The sequence below is a fragment of the Pan paniscus genome, chromosome 10, assembly GCF_029289425.2.
Source record: "Pan paniscus chromosome 10, NHGRI_mPanPan1-v2.0_pri, whole genome shotgun sequence".
Taxonomy (NCBI): domain Eukaryota; kingdom Metazoa; phylum Chordata; class Mammalia; order Primates; family Hominidae; genus Pan; species Pan paniscus.
In genome coordinates this window covers 15,041,719-15,060,151 of record NC_073259.2, presented here as the reverse complement: position 1 = coordinate 15,060,151, position 18,433 = coordinate 15,041,719, and the positions used below count along the sequence as shown (strand labels likewise).

Here is an 18,433-nt window from a genome sequence, read left to right as displayed (position 1 = left end):
AGGCTGGTTCCATATTTTTGCAATTGTGAATTGTGATGCCATAAACACATGTGTGCAAGTGTCTTTTTCATATAATGACTTCTTTTGGGAAGGCAGATACCCAGTAGTGGGATTGCTGGGTCAAATGGTAATTCTACTTTTAGTTCTTTAAGGAACCTCCATAAGGTTTTCCAGCATGGTTGTACTAGTTTACATTCCCACCGGCAGTGTAAAAGTGTTTCCTTTTCACCACATCCACACCAACATCTATTGTTTTTTGATTTTTAAATTTTGGACATTCTTGCAGAAGTAAGGTGGTATCTGTGGTTTTGATTTGCATTTCCCTGACAGTGATATTGAGCATTTTCTCACGTTTGATGGCCATTTGTATATCTTCTTTTAAGAATTGTCTATTCATGTCCTTAACCCTCTTTTTGATGGAATTGTTTTTTTCTTGCTGGTTTGAGTTCCTGGTAGATTCTACATATTAGTCCTTTGTGGGATGCGTAGTTTGCAAATATTTTCTTCCACTCTGTGGGTTGTTTACTCTGCTGATTATTTCTTTTTCTGTGCAGAAGCTTTTTTAGTTTAATTAAGTCTCATCTATTTATATTTGTTTTTGTTGTATTTGCTTTTAAGTTTTCGGTGATGAACCCTTTGCCTAGGCCAATGTCTGGAAGAATTTTTCTGTTAGCTTCTAGAATTTTTATGGTTTCAGGTCTTAGATATAAGTCTTTGATCCATCTTGAGTTGATTTTTGTGTAAGGTGAGAGATGAGGATCCAGTTTCATTCTTCTACATGTGGCTTGCCAATTATGTCAGCACCATTTATTGGTTAGGGTGTCCTTTCCCCACTTTATGTTGTTGTTTGCTTTGTTGAAGATCAGTTAGCTGTATTTGGCTTTATTTCTGGGTTTTATTCTGTTCCATTGGTCTATGCACCTGTTTTTATACTAGTATCATGCTTTTTTGGTAACTATAGCCTTATAGTACGGTTTGATGTTGGGTAATGTGATATTTCCAGATTTGTTGTTTTTGTTTAGTCTTGCTTTGACTATGCAGGCTCTTTTTTTGTTCCATATGAACTTTAGGATTGTTTTCTCTAGTTCTGTGAAGAATGATGCTGGTATTTGGATGGAGAAAATAATTTGGATGGAGCATTGAATTTATAGATTGCTTTTGGAAGTATGGTCATTTTCACAATATTTATTCTACCTATGCATGAGCATGGGATGCGTTTCCATTTGTTTGTGTCATCTATGATTTTTTTCAGGGGTGTTTTGTGGTTTGCATTGCAGAGATCTTTCACCTCTTTGATTAGGTATATTCCTAAGTTGTTTTTTTTTAAGCTGTTGTAAAAGGGGTTGAGTTCTTGATTTGATTCTCAGCTTAGTCACTGTTGGTGTATAGCAGTGCTACTGATTTGTGTACATTGATCTTGTATTCTGAAACTTTACTGAATTCATTTATCAGATATAGGAGCTTTTTGGATGAGTCTTTAGGGTTTTCTAGGTATACGATCATATCATCAGCAAACAGCAACAGTTTGACTTCCTCTTTACCAATTGGGATGCCCTTTATTTCATTCTCTTGTCTCATTGCTCTGGCTAGGACTTCCAGTACTATGCTGAATAGAAGTGGTAAAAGTGGGCATCCTTATGTTGCTCCAGTTCTCAAAGGAAATGCTTTTGACTTTTCCCTGTTCAGTATAATGTTGGCTATGGGTCTGTCATAGATGGCTTCTATTACCTTAAGATTTGTCCCTTCCATGCTAATTTTGCTGAGGGTCTTAATAATAAAGAAATGCTGGATTTTTACCAAATGCTTTTCCTGTGTCTATTGAGATGATCACATGATTTTTGCTTTTACTTCTGTTTATGTGGTGTATCACATTTATTAACTCATATATTTTTTGGGGGTGGGGGACAGAGTCTTGCTCTGTCACCCAGTCTGGAGTATAATGGCATGATCTTGGCTCATTGCAACCTCCACCTCCCGGGTTCAAAGGATATTCATACCTCAGCCTCACAAGTAGCAGGGATTGCAGGTGTGTGTCACCATGCCCAACTAATTTATTTGTATTTTTTAGTAGAGTCAGGGTTTTGCCATGTTGGCCAGGCTGGTCTCAAACTCCTGGCCTTAAGTGATCCAACCGCCATGGCTTCCCAATGTGCTAGATTACAGGTGTGAGCCACTGTGCCTGGCCTGACTTGTGTATGTTAAACCAACCCTGAATCCCTGGTATGGAGCCCACTTGATCATGGTGTATTATCTTTTTGATACGCTGTTGAATTTGGTTAGCTAGTATTTTGTTGAGGATTTTTGCATTGATGTTCATAAGAGATATTTATAAATATGTGTATGAAAAGTTTCAGACACTTGTTTGTTTCCCACTGAAATGTTGGTTCCAACAGATCTACTGCATTCCCAGTAGTGTTCCGTGGTATTGATATTCTAAAGTTTATAAATCATTTCCCATGTAGATGAATATTGAAGTTGTTCCCAGGATGTTACTATTCAAGCAATACTAGCATGAACTTTTTTTTATTGTTATATTAAATTCCGGGGTACATGTGCAGGATGTGTAGGTTTGTTAAATAGGTAAATGTGTGCCATGGTGGTTTGCTGCACCTATCAACCCATCATCTAGGTATTAAGCCCAGCATGCATTAGTTATTTTTCCTGATGCTGTTCCTCCCACTGTCCCCAGAACGTTTTTAAATATGCCTCCTTATACACAATTGTGAAGGGTTCTCCGGGCTAGGTACCAAAAAGTAGACTTTTATCATGCATTCTAAACTTAACAGTGTGAAGTAAAACTACATTATAACCTTCTGTCCTGTCTTGACATTCATTCCAATCACCATCCTTCCCAATTACAGGCTTTTGATGGCCATTATTTTAGTTCTATCTAGCCCAGAAATTAGAGGCTGTATTAGTTCATTCTCACACGGCTATGAAGAGACTGGGTAATTTATTCAGGAAAGAGGTTTAATTGACTCACAGTTCTGCATGGCTGGGGAGGCAGGAAACTTACAATCATGATGGAAGGTGAAGAGGAAGCAAGGCGCCTTCTTCGCAAGGCAGCAGGTGGAAGAATTGCTAGCAAGAGCAGGGAAATCTCCCTTATAAAACCATGAGACCTCGTGAGAACTCACTATCATGAGGACGGCATGGAGGAAACCGCCCCCATGATCCAATTACCTCCACCTGATCTCTCCCTTGACACCTGGCATTAGGGGGATTACAATTCAAGATGAGATTTTGGGTGGGGACACAGCCAAACCATTATCAGAGGCTATGACTGCTATCATTTTATACAAACTGTTTAGACTTACATACATTCTTACATTTCTTTTTGCATGTCTGACCTTCCTTTGGGGCCCATCCACTTCTCTTCATTGCAGAGTCAGCTTTTAAAAGTTTCTTTAGTGCTCTTAAGTGAGCTCCCTTAGTTTTTGTTTGAAATGTTATTTACTGTCATTCTTGAAAGACCACTGTACTGGTGACTCAATTCTAGAGTGACAATTGTTTTCCCTTGGCACTTTGAAGATATTATATAGCATAGTTTTCTGGCTTTCTTTGTCGGTGTGAAGAGGCCTGGGGTCATTCTAATTTTTGTTCCTTTGTAGGTGATCTTTTTTCTCTAGGTGGTTTAAGATTTTCCTTTTTTTTCATTTATTTATACCCTTTTATTTTAAGTTCATTGGTACATGTGCAAGCTTGTTATCTAGGTAAACATGTGTCATGGGGGTTGGTTGTACAGATTATTTCATCACCCAGGTTCTAAGTCTATTACTCAATAGTTATTCTTCCTGGTCCTCTTTCTCCTTCCACCCTCCACCACTTGATAGGCCCCAGTGTGTGTTGTTCCCCTCTATGCGTCCATGTGTTCTCATCATTTAGCTCCCACTTATAAGTGAGATCAAGCAGTATTTGGTTTTCTGTTCCTGTGTTAGTTTGCTAAATATAATCGACACTAGCTCCATCCATGTCCCTGAAAAATACATGATCTTGTTTTTTTTTTTATGACTGCAAAGATTTTCAGTTGTGTTTTCAGTGCTCTACAGAAGTATAGAGAATGGTATCACAAACTCCCATGTGCTCATTCCCCAGCCACAGCAACTCATGCCACCCGTGTTTTTCTGTCTCCTTACTTACACTGTCTCCCTGCCAGGATTATTGTGAATCAGATCCCAGACTTCCTGTTGTTTCATCTATAACTATTTTGGTGCATATTTCTAAAATCATATTCTTTTAAAATTGAAACATTTTTAAAAATTGTAGTGGACAAATTATTGAGTAAAGTGCAAGCTAGGCATAAATTTCTAAGATAAAAGAGATCCCAAGATTGTGTAGAATAGAGAGGCCCTGAGCAATTCATCCAGACACCAGAGATTGCCAGCTCACTCTCATTTACCCATCCTGACATCCAACCCTACCCATTTCAGAGGCTAAGCCATTTGTCCGAGGTCACATAGAGAATGACTGGGAGAATCAGTAGAATTCCAATTCAGGGCTCTTCCTACAGACCGTGTTCCCTACATTGTTCTTGAATCTTCCCAAAGTCCTGAGAAAGAAAAGAGGTAGGGAGTGGGAGTTGTGGCTATGGAGAAAGAGGAGTTGATATTTCCAATGTATATCAGAAGCAAACTTGAACTCACCTGTCACAGCCTTCCTTAGCATCAACAGCCAAACACAAATACCTGTGTTTTATATAGAATGCACTTCTGCCAACTCCCACTCTTGCTGTTTACACAAATTTGTTTCTTAATTATTGAAAACCTCCTGTGCGCCAGGTGATTCTCTAAGCCCTGGGGATGCTGCACTGAATTAAGCTGATGTCCCTGGCTTCATGCAACTTACATTCTAGCCAAGGAGAGGAAGCAAGCCCTCAACAAGGGCATACATGTCAGGGAAGCACCATGGAGAAAATAAAGCAAGGGGAGGGGCTGAGCAGTGTATGAGGGTGAGGTGACAGAGATGTCCTCTCCAATAAGGAGGCATTTCACCAGAGACCCGTGTTAAACTAAAGGACGCAAGAAGGTCAGAATTTACCTTAAACAGAGTTGATTTAACCACAAACGTTGAGGACAGGCCTGTGTGGGAAGCCCAGATTCCACAGAATGGAAGTCTGTATTCCAAAGTGAAGTTTGGGATCCTTTATACAGAGGAAGCTTGGGAAAGCCTAGCAGAATTTCAACATCTTTCTATGTAAGGTTTAATGCATCATTTAAATGATCTAATTAGTCCAGGTGGTCTTTTTCTTTGTGGAAAGGTAGATTAAACATTCCTCAGTGAAGATTTAACAGTCTAGGCATCTCGGGTGTCATCTGGTCTTAGCAAGGTACACGACAATAAAGGAGTCAGTTAAACTATAACAAAGATCTGGGTTCGGTAGTGGGCAAGGCCTGGTTTCTGGTCTCTCCTACTCATTCACAGAAGAAGAACAATGGGAAAGAGAGTTCTCCTTTAATCTGAGAAGCAGAATTGGAAACCGGTGGTGCGACTCAGTCTTGGGTCTTCATATCCTTCTGGGTGTAATAAACTTGGAGGGTGCTGAAACAGTATTTTCTTTGACACCTTGAAGGAAGGGAGAAAGGGAGCTCTATGGCTCTCTAAGGGAAGAGTCCTTGGCATGTTCAAGGATCAAGAAGCCAGTATGATGATCATGGAGGGAGCAGAAGGAAGAGCAGAAGATGAGATGAGAGAAGAGTAGTGGGGCCAGAATCCTCTTGGGTCTTCTATGCACAGTCAAGATTGAGGGTTTTACTTTGAGTGGGATGGGAGCTCACTGAAGCACAGTTTTTAACTTCTCTAAGCAGGGAGAGGGGTGAACAGTGCTTGTGATAGGGTGTGAGGATAGTCAGTCCATTCTAGGACCAAGCAAAAATGGGTTATAAATTATTTGTTCCTGTTTTCCATGTAACAATTTCCTTCCTTTGATGTGGAGACAAAACAGAAAGAATGTTTGCTTTGGTAGATCATCTTCAGAGTCCCTCTGTGCTTAAGGAGGCGTATGCACATTGGAATGTCCTGACATGCGTGTCCAGGGTGCTGTTCTTGCCTTTTTTGTTGCAAACTCTTGTCCTTGAGGTGTTTGCCTTCTGATTTGAACCTAATCAGGGTATTGAATACTGTGACTGCTAAGAGATCATATTTTGCATAAGCTGCTTTTGAGAGAATGGTGAATGATTGATTCCTCAGAGAAAATGCCTAGCAGACCTCTGCAGATGGAGAATTCCTTATTTCCCGTATGTGTCATTCCCAGTTCTTTGTCTAGAGAGTCAAGTATTGAACTAAACGATATTTCAGGGTCTTCTCTCTCCTCCAAGTCAGTGGTGAAATGGAAAAGCAGGGGCTCCAGAACCAGCCTGATCAGTTTCCATACCAGCTCTATGAGTCAGGACCCTGCAGACTTGGGCAGGTGACTTCATCTCTAGGCCTTTCTTCATCTGTGTCATGAGGGTAACAGCGCTGATCTTGAACACCATTGTCATTATTGAATAAAAATGCACATAATGTGCTGAGCTTTGCTGGGCACATAGATATCCCACAAGACAATTTCATTGCCTTGATTCGGGTGTCTAGGTGCGGGCGAGGATTGATATGGAGGGTGGCAGGTAGGGAGCGTCCTTATAGCTATAGTCAGGGAAAACTGAAATAGTCAGTTGCTTCTCCGAGAGCAGCCGTGCCACCTCTGAAGCACCAGTAACTGGCAGGGCTGTCTGTCCCCTTTGGGCTACAACCTGGCTTCAATTCCGACCCTGACATTGTGTGCTTCTGAAGCCTTCTCCTCTTGTTTTGACACCTGAAGTCCCCCTGTATATCCTAGACTTCTCAGTCTACCAGAGCATTCACCTTACTTTCTTCATCCCACCCTGCCTTTGATAATGATGCCTAAGTCCCCGAGACAGGAGGAAGTCTTCCCCAGAAAGGTACTATAGCAGCACTTATACCCATGTTTAATGTCCCAGAAACCTTGTGTTCAAGTAATGCTTTCTCAAGGGTCTTATGTCTTTTCTGTTAGAGCTTCAGCCCCGTTCTTGTGTTCTGTTCTAAGTGAATGAAACGAACATGATGCTGTAGACACTGATGGGTTTGAAGGCCTATAACGAACAAGTTTTGTTGAACCAAGATTCTTTCTCGTCTTTATCCTTTTCATGCTAAGGAATTTCCTGTCTCCATTTCTTCTGTTCCCACCCTAGTCTGCACCCTCCTGATTCCCTAACGGGACCACTTTAACAGCCTCCCAACACCCTCTTCCTCTTCTCTATACGATTCTGCTCTTAGCAGCCAGATTCTCTTTAGAACACGCATGCTGGAACATGCCACTCCTTGCTTTAAACCCCTCAGTAGCTCCCTACTGCTCTTAGGGTCTCAGTCTGCTCCCATATTCTCACTCACCCAACTCAGAATGTCCTGACCTCTGAGGCCTCTCACCCTTAGCCTACACCACTTCCTGCCCCTCTGGGAACTGCAGTCACACTGGTACTTTCTATGACACAAAGAGACCCCCCACACACACCATGTGGAAGTCTTCTGCCCTTGCCCTGTGTGTTTGTAGGCTGGCTCTCAACTTCGGGTCTGAGCTGGAGCATCACCTTCTCAGAGAAGCATCCCCTGATGGGCCTAAGGGCTCCTCCCCAGTCATCTGGTCTCAGAACTCCCCTCAACTTCCTCCCTTTTACTTAATTTGCATTTAACTGCTGATTTGTCTTTCCCCCACCAGAATGCTAACTTCTCAAGGGTGGGAATCTGTTTTTCTTGTCCTCCCCTGGATCCCCAGCCCCTAGCAGTGCCTGGTAATAGTAAGTCCTCAATATATAGTTGCTGAATGAATTTATGATTACTTTTTATAACAGTGAAAGATTGCAAAGAATCTAATTATTCAGAAATAGGGTATTCACCAAAACAATTATGATAGAATTAGTCAGATGTGGTGGCTCACACCTATAGTCCCAATGACTCAGGAGGCTGAGGTAGGAGGATCACCTGAGCCCAGAAGGTCGAGGCTGCAGTGAGATATGATCACGCCATTATACTTTAGCTGGGTGACTGGTTGAGGCCCTGTTTTTTTTAAAAAAAAAGTTATGGTAGAATCATGTGATTGCCTGTTATGCTGTATAGAGGAATATATTATGGAATGAAAAAAATTACTAGTCCTATTTTGTGAAAAAAAAATCTGTCAACATTCGGTTGTTTTTTGTTTTTGTTTGTTTGTTTGTTTTTTTGGTTGCTGTTTTAAAAAAAGACTGCAAGGACAGCTACCAAATATTAGCAGTGTTATCTCTGGGATGAGTGACTTTTCTTCTTTTCCTTAAAAAAAATTGTGTATTAAGTATTTCCTACAGTGAAACAAGTATTACTTTTATAGTGCAAACATGATTCTAAGCAGAGCTGTGCAATGCTGACCTGGCATGGGGTGGGAAGAAGGGGGTTAGGGAGGCGGTGCTTAGGGTCCAGAGTCTGAGTTGGCCTCATTCTGGTTTCAGCTCTGGAAGGAGTGAAGAATGAGTCCCCGGAGCCCATCCAGTCCCTCATGGATGACATACTGAGGGCTCAGGAAGATGCCCCCTTGCAACCTGCCTCAGCTTCCAGGCTGAGTCACCTAAGCAGCTTCTTTCAGAAAGCCTCTTGTGCCACAGGCACACTCAGGAAGAAGTACATCTTCAATTGAACAAGAAATAATATGAATAAAAAATGTAAAGAATAAAAAATGCACTGCCACACTGGTGGGGCAGGAGGGTGAAAGTCGTGCCCCTCAGAATAGGTAATGTCTATAAAAGGACAACCGAGGCCAGCACCAAAGTTCACCTGCAGAAGGTGGGTCTGTCTCAACACCAGCTGCCAGTCACTGTGAACCTTTAGAATTGGGGCTGTAGCTTCTTCCAGTTTGCCCAGATGTCAGTGAGACCACTCCATGGCAGACAGGCGGAGCTGTGTTTCAGGAAAGTCCCAGCCACTAGGACAAGCTGCACTCCAGGCAGACGTTTCGGTTCTTGTGCAAAGAACAGCGCAATCCATTCAAGTTCACAGGGGCAGGTGGCACTTGAAAATGTCAGGGTCAACTTGCAGGGCAGAAGTTAGCAGGGAAGTCTTCCTGGGGGAGTGGGAGAGCCCAGCAGAGTTTAGGAGGAGGGAAGGGCGACATCAGGGCAATCCTCTGAGTCTCTCTTTCCTCCTCAGGAACTGTTCAGGAAGATCCTGCAGTCTCTCTGCAGGCTCATGGGAGCTCCCAGAACTGAAGCAACATACAGATCCAGGCCACTCTAAGCTCTGCCTGCATTTTCACAGGGCACATTCTTGTGTATATTTGTGTGTGTGTGTTTGGTGCATGTGTGTCTGTGTGTGTGTTCTCTTCTTAATAAAACCAGCAATCACTGGACTAGATAGGGCCCACTCTAATCCACTGAGCTCCCCTTACCTTGGTAACATCTGCAAAGACCCTATTTTCAAACAAGGTCACATTCCGGGTTCTGAGTGGACATGAACTTTTTCAACCCAGTACATCTGGGAACAGAGCAGTCAAGGGTAGAAGAGATCAACCTGAGGATGAGGTTTGGATGCAGAGTTTTGAGAGAAGTGATCAGAGCTAGGGTCTAAGCAACATTGGTCTACTCCCTTGGAGGAGAATTTTCCCTTTTTCCTTCTGCCCTTTAGCCAGTGCTGCAGCCACCTCCTCTCTCATAGCTGGCATTTAAAAGCCAAAGGGATGCCACAACCTTCTAACGCATCTAGATATGCAGCTAAAATATTCAAAAAATTCCAGCAAGGTCAAAATAATCTCAGGCCTAGATTTGCCACCAGTGCCCTCTTCTGGGCAGCTTTATTTTATAGTAGTGTCACGAAACACTTGTTTGTCAATATATGTATTTGTGCACTAAGTGTCACCAGAAAATATATTTATGTCTGTTGGTTACAGCCTAAAAAGTTTAAGAAACCATGTTTAGATGTTTTCCCAGTCAGGAAAGGCCAAACTAAAAAGGGCTGTGTGTGTGTGTGTGTGTGTGTGTGTGAAAAAGAGAGATGGGGGCCCCCATTCCACTAAGAAGATGACAGAGGCCGTGCAGGTTTTTTCTCTGTGATCTCCCCTCCTCCTACAAATCATGCCCAGAGGAGGGATCTTGAGGACCTGCCCCTGCCTCCCCAGACCCATCTCCACAAGGCCATCCTGGGCAGAGGACAGCAGAGCTCACATCTCTGTGGAGAGCAGACTGGGCTCACTGCAGGCCTCTGTGTCATTGTTCATCTTCACTTCATAAGTCTCATTCTGAGACCTCTCCTGACACACCATGGCTATCTGGCTCTCCTGGGAAAAGCACTTACAACATTCAAGATAGAGAAAATCATCAGCAGCTGCCAACCCTCCTCCCCTTCCCTCAGCAAGTAAGGCATCATGCATGCACATATGCACACATGCACAAACACATGAACTTCTGTATACACACACACAGGCACACACACACGAACATGCATGCAATTTCTGTGGCCTCATTTTCTTGTGATGGTTGATGAAGCCATGACGCCATGGAAGTGTTAAGATTAGGGAGAGGGTTCCATGTGGGAGGATGTCTGGTGTGGATCCAAGGAGATCTGAGTCCTGACTCCAATTCACTTACCCTCTGGCCCAAGTCACTTAGCCCACCCCATGCCTCAGTTTCTCTTTCTATGAAATAGGAGTGACATATGCCCTGCCTGACTCAGAGGCCTGTTGTGAGTTACAAATAAAGCAACAGATAAGACGGCGCTTTGAGACTGGGAAAAGTCAGCTTTGACCTAAGGGTCCTGGGCTGTGCCATAAAGGGCAGGGTGGGCCTGTGAGGAGGCCCACCTGTGAGGGCCTGCCCTCCCACCCCTACCTGCAACAGCTGAGCCTTTGGGCATTAGTTTGGCACAGCTGAGATGTCTGTGGTATCCTATTTTGATGGTGCCCTTGATTCTGACACCAGCTCCCTGCAGTAAAGGCACAGAAAGGAAACCTCACCTAGGAGGGTTTGCTCTCCCAAGCAGAGGGCAGTGAGCCGGAGTCCCTACTGAGCCTGAATCCTTCCCGAACTCCAGACCTGCCTGTACCAGAACATGTCTTTCCCTATGGGGACACAGTCCTCTGCTCACTGGGTCCTGTCTTCTTCAGCTCTGAGCCATGAGCTCTTCCTTTTCCTGTTTGTGCTCAGCTCAGTGCCTCTCTCCATCTTTATCCTCAGACCCCAGAAGGCATTAAGGGAAGATCCCAGTCCATCTTCTTGGAGCTGAGAGCTGGATCAGTGCCCCTGGCTTTGAGGCAGGGTAGGGGCAGTTCTCTCTCAGGGAGGCCTGCAGATCGCCACCTGCCCCACGGTGGGAAGGAAAGATGACAGGTGGGAGCTCCAGGTGGATTGGGAGGGGAGGGAGATGGAGTGGGCTTTGGCAAGGCATAGGGGGATAAGCTTGAGATGCAGAGTGGCAGCAGGCAGGCAACAGCATTTCTGGAGACCACCAGGCACAGGACGTGCTGGCCTGTCCTCAGGACAAGCAATGCCAGGGCCTGAGCTGCCCTTACCCTTCAGGACGAGGCCCGGGAACTGGAATGTGGGCTATGCTTTTCTTCACCAAACTGAAGCTTGGCACCCTGAGTGTTGTTTGTACCAACTGCAGTAGGCAGACAGGGAACCAACGCTTCATGAGCACTGACTGTGTGCTGTGCACTGTACTGCGTGCTTTCTGTTTGTTTGCTTCATGGAGAGATGTATCTCTGGGGAGAGGGAAATCCCCTGAGAATCCCCCCTCTCCTCTAAAGCCCCCGCCACCCCAGGTTCTCTAAAAATCCCTCTCCCCTTATGTCACAGAGAATAAAGCTTCACAGGAAAATGCCCTTAGAAAGGGGGATTTAATTCACTCTGAGATGCTAAAGATGGCCACGGAGACCTCCTTAAGCAGAGGCTTTCAGGAGACCAACAGAGAAGAAGGCAGTGCAGGGACCCAGCGTGTCCTCAACTTTGGCTAAATAAACCTGTAATCGACTGAAACATGTCGCAGGCACTTTTTGGTTAACAAGGTCAACAGAGGCACAAGCACCAAAGTGCACCTGAAGAAGTTGGGTCTATCTACGAACCACTTGTGAGTCACTGTGAATATTCAGAACTGGGGGCTAAAGCTTATTCCAGTTGTCTGTCTGGATGTCAGTGAGGCCACTCCATAGTAGATTCTCCCACCTTTGGTTTAATGGGATGGACAACTTTGGATTAGGACTAAGGAGGTAGATTTGATCTTGGAAGATACCTTAGGCTTCTTGTCTCTTATCTCCCTAGGAAACTGTTGGCTGTCAGTATCTATACTAGGGGTAAGCCCAAGTGACAGAATAGTTCTGGAAGCATCTCCTTGAGTTTTCAGGAAAGGTTTCACTGACACAAGAAGAGAGTAGGGTGGCAGAGCAGCATCGGGTTTGGTTTTCAATTCCCTTTTCTATCTCCATACGTGTTGGGTGAAATTCACAGGGTTGCCACACTCCCGTGGGTATATTTGGATTACGGATGAGAGCATAAGAAGGTGGGCTGTGGGATACATACAGTGGAGTGCTGCTGACTACAGCCCCCGTCATGTAAGAAAGCACGTCAGATTGCCATAGAACAAGTTATGCTATTGTTGGAATAACTGAAGTTCATTCTTATTTAGTTTTTAAAATCATTCTGAAACTTTGTCCCCCCTACCGCATAGTAGTTGAAGGGTACTCCGTTTTCCCTTTTTCTGTCCTAACCAAGAAACAGAGCGTGCCTCAACTGTTCTGTGACCCCATCAGCTGCACAATTTGCCCTGCAGGCTGGAACCCAAGGTTACGCTTTGAACATTCCCAGACACCTACAAAGGTGTTTAGGTTGTTGCCCCAAACACTGAGAGGAACTGGCCAGGCCCTGAGCCAAATGCCTTAATCTCTCATCAACTCCATTCCCTGATCCTCGTGCTGCAGACCTCGCTAGGTAGAGCACCTCTTTCCCTAACTGCCTATCTGGAGGAAATGGTGAAACCCAGTTTCTACCTAAGTTCTCGTAATAAATTTGAACTGATCACCCTGGCATCTAGTGCTTCTTTCTTTGGGATTCCAACTGGTCCCATCTTGGGATGGCTTGGGGTACTCCCTTGTGGGAACTCCCCAGATGCCACTGCTGGGGTGACTCCAGCTGTGAATTTACTGGAAAAGAACACAGGTATTCCTGACTAGTTCTTTATGCTCCTTCAAAGGTCAGAGCTCAATATCGTTGCACCTGATTTCTCATCCACAAAATGGTATTTATAACACCTCTGTGGAACTGTCCTCCAATACTCTTCTTCCTTTTTAAAAAACCATGCATTTGGCTGCCTGGAATGGAGAATATGTTTTCCACCCTCCCTTGCAGCTAGGTGTGGCCACGTAGCTAAGTTCTGACCAAGCAGTGGAAGGCAGAGTCCCATATGGCACTTTCAAGAAGTATTCTTAAAGAGCAAGGGCACATGCATTTCTATCCTGCCTGTCTTCTTTGTGACTAAAATGAAACACGATGCCTGGGGCTAAAGAGTGATCTTAAACCATCAGCAGGAAGTGATATATTAAAAGGCAGAAGAGCCAAAAGATAGAAAGAACCTAGATCACTTATGCTAGCAGAGGTATTCATCATTTTGCACAGTTTACCTTCAGACTTTGTTCATAAGGGGGCAAGGGAGTGTGAGTTTTCTATCACAGGCAAACCCAATCCTGAGGGATTGACTTAATCTATCAACATTGCTGTGAGGATTTAAGGAGATAATATAAAATCCTTAGCAGTTTTTCTGGCATGAAGTCAGAGGGCAACTTTTTTTTTTTCTCAAAAGTAATGAAATATTAAGGCTATTGAAACTTGGTTCTGAGAACACTGAAAGATATGGAAAGACCATAGAACCTGTTTCCACATTGGCCAGAATGGACTGACATTACATCTTTAAAGTTGGTCATAATCAGAATGTTTTTCACTGCTTCTAAATTGTATGCACTATTGGATAAAACTGGAACAGTACATGGCCGGGTGCGGTGGCTCATGCCTGTAATCCCAGCACTCTGGGAGGCCGAGGCGAGCGGATCATGAGGTCAGGAGATCGAGACCATCCTGGCTAACACGGTGAAACCCCGTTTCTACTAAAAATACAAAAAAAAATGAGCCGGGCGTGGTGGCGGGTGCCTGTAGTCCCAGCTACTCGGGAGGCTGAGGCAAAAGAATGGCGTGAACCCAGGAGGCAGAGCTTGCAGTGAGCAGAAATCACACCACTGCACTCCAGCCTGGGTGACAGAGAGAGACTCTGTCTCAAAAAAAAAAAAAAAAAAAAAAAAACTGTAACAGTACTGACTCCATGTTAGAGAAGAGCTTGTTTGCTTGAATACAGTTATTGCTTTTCCTGAGACTGTAGATTATTCATTAAAAACAGCCTCAGAAATACAGGACCTTCAGCAGACATAAAAGAAAAAACACTGACAAAAAACTCTGGGAATGGGCTGAGTGGCTTGATAAGAATAGCCTGATGGTACCTGCAGAAGGTCATACAACATTGACCAAGAAAACAGTGATTGCCTGCCTGCCTGCCTGAGACTTCACATGTTTCATAAGAATGCTCTGATCAGCCAGGTACAGTGGTTCAGACTGGTGTTCCTAGCACTTCAGGAAGCTGAGGTAGGAGGATTGCTTGAGGCCAGGAGGATGAAACCAGCCTGTGCAAAAAAGCGAGACCCTGCCTATACACAAACAAAAATAATAATAATGATTAATAATAATATTAGCTAGGTATGGTGGTGCATGCCTGTCATCTTATCTACTCAGGAGGATCACTTGAGTCCAGGAGGTCAAGGCTGCACTGAGCCAAGATAACATCACTGCACTCCAGCCTGGGTGACAAAGTGAGACCCTGTATCTAAAAAGAGAGACAGAAAAAAAGCTAAGGCTATTTTCAGGTTAGGTCAGGCTTAGTAACAAAAACTTTTTGTGAAATGCTTCGATCATTGTTTGCCCTGCTCCTAATTTCCCTTAAAACCTCCCGGATCAGAGAGGTGGTCTTTGAAGATGAGTTCACAGCCTCCCTCGAGTTTTTGGCTTCCTGAATGTAGCTAACTTTCCCTTTCACCAACATTCGTCTCTAGACTTTTGGCTTTCAAGCAACAAGTGGCCTAGATCTGGGTTTGGTTACAAATTTTGGCAAGCCCAGCCAGAAGCCGTGTGCTCTGGGCTGTTTGCACCCTGTCAGCTCCCAACAGACAAAGCAATTGGTCACAGCTTCATACCAGGACTAACTCATCCATATTGTTGGGAGGACTTCTTGGTTCCCAAGAGGTGGAGCAATTGATGGCGGCAGCAGGTCAGGGCTAACTCACTCACATTACCAGAGGTTAGCGGCAAATGCTCCGTGGCACTGGCTACTCATGGCAGAAGGGAACTGCAGAGACAGCCCCAAAGTCTGCCAAAGAGAGGCTGCCAAAACTCTTTCTACTTCAGGGAAACTTCCTCCTTTCCCCCATTCAGTACTGACTGCCTACTTTTGCTTTTAGTTGGTGAGAGGAAACTAGCTTTATTTTTTTTATTTTTATCTTTTTTGAGATGGAGTCTCGCTCTGTCGCCCAGGCTGGTGTGCAGTGGCGCAATCTCGGCTCACTGCAAGCTCTGCCTCCTGGGTTCATCCCATTCTCCTGCCTCAGCATCCTAGGAGTAGCTGGGACTACAGGCGCCAGCCACCATGCCCGGCTAATTTTTGTATTTTTAGTAGAGATGGGGTTTCACCTTGTTAGCCAGGATGGTCTCCATCTCCTGACCTCGTGATCCGCCCGCCTTGGCCTCCCAAAGTGCCGGGAAACTAGCTTTTTGGATGAGCTGATGAGCTGTACAACCAGGTAAGTCTACTGGGGTGCAAAGTAGTAGTCCACTTTCTTTACCATTTGGGCCTTTGGACCATTTGTGGTACCACTGGTAGAAAAAATGACTCATAGTGACTCCATACCAGTCTCTTCCTTTGTGAAAGCCTGGGTTGGAAAAGTGCTTCATTTGTTTTGGTTGTGTTTTGTTTGTGTCCACCATGGGAAGTTTTTTTCATCAATCCCCTCTCAGAGCCTGCTGTGGTTCATATTGGCTGACTGGTAAGCCTACAGTGATAACCCTATGACAAAAAAGATAATCTACTGCAATAAGGTGTGGCCAATGTACGTGATACATGAGGAAGATAGGTGGCCATTACATGGTTCTTTGAATTTACAGCTTGAACATTTCAATCTGAGATCAGGAAATTGGGACTGCATACCTTATATTCAAGCTTCTATGTTGGTACATAATAAGCATGCTTCCCAGAAAGGTTGCTGGCTGATGGTGCAAACAGGACCATATCAGGTAAAATCTCCTCACTCTCCATTACCTGAGGAGGAAGAGAAGGAGATAGGATAATCTTATCAACTATAAACCCTCCACAGGCAAATGATGCTGAGGCTTTGCAGGTGCCTGTCCCATTGCAGCCTGCTCTGGTGCCTGTGCAGGTTCCCATGGAGGCCCCAGCTGCAGTACCAGCACAGTACCCTGAGTTGCCCCATCTCTGCCCCCTCCACCAGAGGATTATCCAAATAATACAGACTTACAGGGTGTGGTGGCCCCTCCTCATTTTAAAGGTAGCCAAGAAATAGGCTCCCCTTTTAAGACCTGACAAGGCAACTAAATTTGACCAGAGCGTACACCCTCATGTGGCAGAACAATTTCTGTTATGCAAATTGCCCGTTGGAGGATTAAATGCACAGGGCCATACTCCTGGGCTATTTTGGTTATTCACCATTTTCTATCTTTGACTAAGTAAATTGAAAAATATTCAAGTCCATCCTATAGGGATGATCCATAGGAGATGACTGAAATATTCACCAGTATTTCTTCTACTCATCATTCCACAATAGAAGGTGTACAAGCATTATTAAATTTTATGATGAAAGGGGGTTATTTTTAGACAAGACTAATGATGGAGCCAGAAGGCTATACCAGGAAGACCCTGCTGGGTCCTCCAACATCCCAGAGGCAATTTCCTTAGTGAAACGCAAATGAAACCTTAATAATGAGGTTATATCTTGACTGTAGGATTACTCCTAAGAAAGGGAGTACCTAAGCAGCAAAGCCTCAATAAAAAACATCCATGACCTCTGGTAGGAGGCCAATGAAAACCCAGCCGCTTGGTTGGAACAAGTGTATCAGGCTTACAGAAAATATTCAGATATTGATCCAGAGGCTCTGGAACATGTTTGGGTCATAAATATAACTTTCATCAGCCAAAGTGCTTCTGACATTAACAGAAAATTAGAAAAGCAGGAAGGGACTGTTGGAATGAACCCTTCCCAGTTTACAGATATTGCTTACAAAGACTTCAATGCTAGAGAAACAAGAAAAGCTAGACAGGCAACCATTTTTGTGGAGACTGTTCAAAAAGGTGGAAGAATGAGGGGTGAAATAGAAAGGAATCCCTAGACAAGGACCAGTGTGCCTACAGTTGGGAAATCTGGACATGAGAAGTATGCCCCCCTATGCTACAGAGAAAAGATGGTAATAAAAAAGACAAGGGAGAGGAAAAGGGAAATATACACCAAAGAAGGAGATGGTGGAGCAGGATTGTGACTCTGATGAAGACTGATGGGGCACAGGGACTCCGCCTGATTTAACAGAGCAACAATAATTTCCCTACAGGAGCCCTGGGTACAAGCGACAGTGGGGAACAAAATGACTGGCTTATTGGTTGATACTGTAGCAATGTTTCCAGCCAAGGCTGGAGTCACTGGGAAGTTACAACAGAGATTCTTTCTTAAGCCCTAAGAATATAAATTGAGGGATATAAGATTGAGGTATAGCTTTCTGTATATGCCACATTGCCCTATTCCATTGTTGGGCCAAGATTTGTTATGTAAATTAAATGCCCAAGTCACTTTTGCTCCTGAGAAACAACATCTAAGAATCCAGGTATCACCCAAACATGTCCTATGCCTACAGGCACTGGTGATTCAGCCAGAGAAAAGAACTCAAGAACCATTCCTGCTGGAAGTCTACAACAGAGGGAGTAGCACTGTTTGGGAAGACAGGGAACCTGAACTAGCAGTCAAAGCTCAGCCTGTGCACGCTGAATTTAAAAAGGCATTAATTCCACATAAAAACAACACTGCTTAAAAGGTAAAGAATTAGAAGTCATACAGGGGGATTACACAGGTTTCTAAAGCACAGACTTATTCAATCATGACAGTCTCAATACAATACCACTATCTTGCCAGTGAAGAAACCAAACTCCAATTAGTATCAATTTGTGCAAATTTGAGAGCTATTAATGACATCGTTCAAGATACCCACCCAATCATGGCTAACCCATATACCCCACTTACAGCTACCCCAGGGATTATGGCTGGTTCTCAGCGTAGGAATTAAAGGATGCTTTTGTTCAGTGCCTACTAATTGAGGAGAAAGCCCAGTTGTTT

At 44.1% G+C, this 18,433-nt stretch overlaps 1 protein-coding gene across 1 annotated transcript in view; it reads right to left on the bottom strand.

The window, feature by feature from the left end:
• The window catches only part of CLEC2D (C-type lectin domain family 2 member D), a 157,633-nt gene that overhangs the window by 127,951 nt on the left and 11,249 nt on the right, over positions 1 to 18,433 (bottom strand). The window contains exon 2 of the mRNA XM_003829650.8: positions 16,246 to 16,356. The gene's annotated coding sequence lies outside the window, so the exon portion shown is untranslated. The remainder of the gene's footprint in view (positions 1 to 16,245; positions 16,357 to 18,433) is intronic.